Source organism: Microtus pennsylvanicus, chromosome X (assembly GCF_037038515.1).
Source record: "Microtus pennsylvanicus isolate mMicPen1 chromosome X, mMicPen1.hap1, whole genome shotgun sequence".
NCBI classification, from domain to species: domain Eukaryota; kingdom Metazoa; phylum Chordata; class Mammalia; order Rodentia; family Cricetidae; genus Microtus; species Microtus pennsylvanicus.
The window spans coordinates 126498785-126502768 of record NC_134601.1 but is presented as its reverse complement, the minus strand read 5'-3'; positions in this window follow the sequence as shown (position 1 = coordinate 126502768).

The window sequence follows — 3984 nt, the reverse complement described above, 5'->3', positions numbered from 1 at the left end:
AAACTGAAGGGCTTTTACAAATATATATATATATATATATATATATTTAAGTATCACAATATTAACCGAGACCTCGGGGATAACCATGAAAGGAAATATTATGGCTTAATAGTGAAGCACGTATGTGAAGGGTAAGTACTCAGTGGGGTTGATTAATAATTTGCCAACTTAACATAAACTAGGGTCATCTGTAAGAAAGTAAACTTAATTGAAAAATATGTTTCTATCTGATTGGCCTGTAATGGAGATTGTGAAACATTTTCTTGATTAATGTTTGATATTTCAGAGCCCAGCCAATTAGACTTCCTATCACAGCTGTTCGGGTTATATTGAATTATATTTTAAAAAGCAAGTTTTGTGAGCCATGGATTTAAAACTAGTAACCAACTCCCCTCTATGACCTCAGTGTCAGATCTTGCCTTGAGGTTCCTGACTGGAGTTGGAATGTCTAAGCTGAAATAAACCTTTTCCTCCAAAGTGGTTGTTGATCATATTATTTCATCCCATCAGAAAGGGAGGCAGTTATATGCTAGGGAAAACTTTCTGATGACCATTATCAGGCAAACATTTTCATGAACTGTGCAAGTGAGAATGTTAGAATCTGGATTACGGAGATGGTCCAGGTGGTGTTGTTTCGATCAGAACTGACCAAGGAATGTGAGTGCTGCAGCCTCAAGACTAGATAAGATCTCAAAGTGTACGGGTGGCACTGGCAGTCAACCTTAAGGAGAACTCAAAAGGAAAGTTTGGTGAGTAATGAAAGCAACTGCAAGTAGGCCTGGGAATACAGAGAGATCCAAGAGTTCTGGATTCAAGCAGAACTCACTAGGAAATTTGGGTGCAGTTGCCTTGGAGCTTCTTCTGGGAGAGTGGGAATGGCAAAAGCAGGTGAGGTTATGTGGAGATCACCAGGAAAACTTGATGCATAATAGATGAAATTCCAGAGAGGCCCTGGACTGGACAGACAGTTGAAGGAGGCTTAGTTCTGAGTGGAGGATGCTGCAGGGGAAGATCTCACAGAATCTGCTACAAAGGAGCAATGTATGGGAGTCGGGAGGGATGGTACTAGTAAACTAGGCAAGCCAGGTATGTGTTCTGTGCATTTAACTGTGTTGGAACTATAGACCAGGGAGTATGGGTACTGGCAGGGGATGTATGCACCAATACAAACTGGTACATAATCTGAACTTATTGCACTAGTATTTGTCAGTGTGGAGATGATACAGGCAGGCCTGTTTCTGAAGACAAGACCAGGGAAAGATGATACAGCAAATGTTTTGTCGCAGACACTGTTGGGAGTAAATGGATAACACTGGCCAGTGAAAATAGGTAAAGATCACCAGAATAGTCTGATGCATGACCTGCATATCAACACTTGGAGTGTGCAGATGATACAGGTACGCATGGCTCTGGGGGATGGTGAAGGAGAATTAAACTAAAGAGCTGCAAACCAAGCTATGCCTGGGACTGTGGGGATGAAGCTGGCACACAAACTTCTGTTGAAATTATGTTGCAAATTTGGCATAGGTAATGAAAGGGAGTTATTCCTAAAAGAGTAGATGTGGTCTACACAACCTGGGTTCTGGAAAAGAATCAGGGAAACATGGTGCAGGAACTAAATGGGTAGTTCTAGGCTTTGACATGCTGTGGTAGGGCTCATAGGATCCCACCAAACAGACCTAGGAGAGGATCTATGTTTCCAGAGCTAAACATGATAATGTTAATACATCCCAAACGGAAAGGTTTCTGAAGGTACTTCTTAGATAAATCCAGAGCAACAGTTGGGTGGCCAGAGCTAGAAGTGAAAATTCTGAATGGTCCTGTAGGAGCAAGTTCTGTGACTCTCATCCAGTGAAAACAAAAAGCCATTTACTCATTCTTTTTTTTTAAATCTTTTTTTATTGAGAAAATGAGAAAAAAGAAAACAAGTTTCCACCGCCTCCCAGCCTCCCATTTCCCTCCCCCTCCTCCCACCCTTCTCCCCCTCCTCCCACCCTTCTCCCCCTCCCCCCACTCCTTTCCTCCTCCCTCTTCAGTCCAAAGAGCAGTCAGAGTTCCCTGCCCTGTGGTAAGTCCTAGGTCCTCCCCCCTCCGTCCATATCTAGGAAGGTGAACATCCAAACTGGCTAGGCTCCCACAAAGCCAGCACATTACGTAGGATCAAAACCCCATGCCATTGTCCTTGGCTTCTCATCAGCCCTCATTGTTCGCCATGTTCAGAGAGTCCAGTTTTATCCCATGCTTTTTCAGTCACAGTCCAGCTGGCCTTGGTGAGCTCCCAATAGATCAGCTCCACTGTCTCAGTGGGTGGGTGCACCCCTCGTGGTCCCGACCATTTACTCATTCTTTAGCCAGGAATCAGCTTTTTAATTTGGGACATGCCAGCTGTTGTCCGAGAGGGAATCACCAGGAAGAGAAAGTGCCAGAGCTGTGTGACTACAGAGAAGCCTAATAGTGCACATAGTACAGATCTTTTTGATTCTGTGGTAATGTGGCATGGAAAGAAACAAGATATGAATTAGCAGATCTAAACCTAAGAGGATGGAAGTCACAGAGGCTGGAAGGGTTCAAGGAATCTGAGAATTCTGTATATGTATATCTAAATTGGCAATCCCAAATTACTCGTTGGGTTGTGGATTTGACATGAGCAATCCCTGTACTGGGGATATTTATAATGTATGACCACTGCGGGATATGCATTAGTTGGAATTACTCCACAGTTTTAAAAGCTGCTTCCAGACAATGTTGGTTTTTTTTTTTTGAAACTCAGAGAGCAAATATGTCATGCAATCTGAAAACACACAGCTAGGTATTAAACAAGAAAGTGTGACAGACTGAGGGTAATTCCATCAGGCATAGCTAATATGCCTACTGTGCATCTGATGGCAGGCATTGGATAGTGGATATCATATAGGATGTCTTTTTGCAGAACTTATCAGGGAAATCTGTTGCAGGAGCTGCATCTCCACAGACAGATCTGAGAGTGTTGGGGAGTCACTGGTGCAGAAGAACTTAGCACACCAAAACAACCATGTTTTAGATTCCTGCAAACACGGGGTCAAACTGAAGTGTAGAGATGGATCCGATGAATTTGGATTTGGTGAAACTCAACATGAAATCTGATGTAGAAGTTGCATGACTACTCGTTGTGTTAGAAGTCTGGTTTTGAGGCTGTGAAATGCCATTCTTGGAAAATCCACATGCAAAGTCAGTGTACAGTTGGCTAGTCCAGAGATAGCAGAGGTGAGTTGAGTGTCATGAGGAAAGCTGATGACTGATTCTGCGTTCAGGTCTAGGGCTTTGTGTGTGGAGATAAAGCAGGTGTATGTGTAATAGGGGCACTCACCAGGTAAAGCAATTATATAATGGTGTGATCACAAGTAGGACTGGGGACATGGGGATAACTGACAGCTGAGGTTTTTGCAGTAGGAAAATGGCTAAGCAATGTGTGTATTGAGAAGTAGGTATCATATCAAGGCACTGGAGCGAGATCTGTTCTTATGGTACATGGCAGAGAGAGCCAGTGAATGAACTTGTGTTACCAGAGCAAAGCCAAGGAGTGTGGAAATGGCACAGAGCAGAAGAGGTTATGGGGAAAATCATCATGGAAATTAGTGCTTAATCTGTGTTCCCACAGATAGGACTTGGGACTATGAAGAGGACAAGAACATGAGTTTATGTCTTATGGATCCATCAGGGAAAGCTGGTATAGAAACTATATGATGAGAAGTACTATTAAGAGCTTTAGGATTAAACAGAAGAGTAAGATATGGTCAAGAGCAACAGGGAAATCCAATGTATAATATATTCATGCACAGTCAAGAATTGAGGATTGCAGATTATTCTGGTAGGCCTGGCTTTAATGGGATTAAGCAGGGAATCCATGTAGAAGCAGAGATGCAAGAAATAGGTCTTTGTGCTTAGACATTGCCCTGGTGAATAAAGTTATGTAAATCTAACAAGGAAAATCAGAAGCCCTAGGCC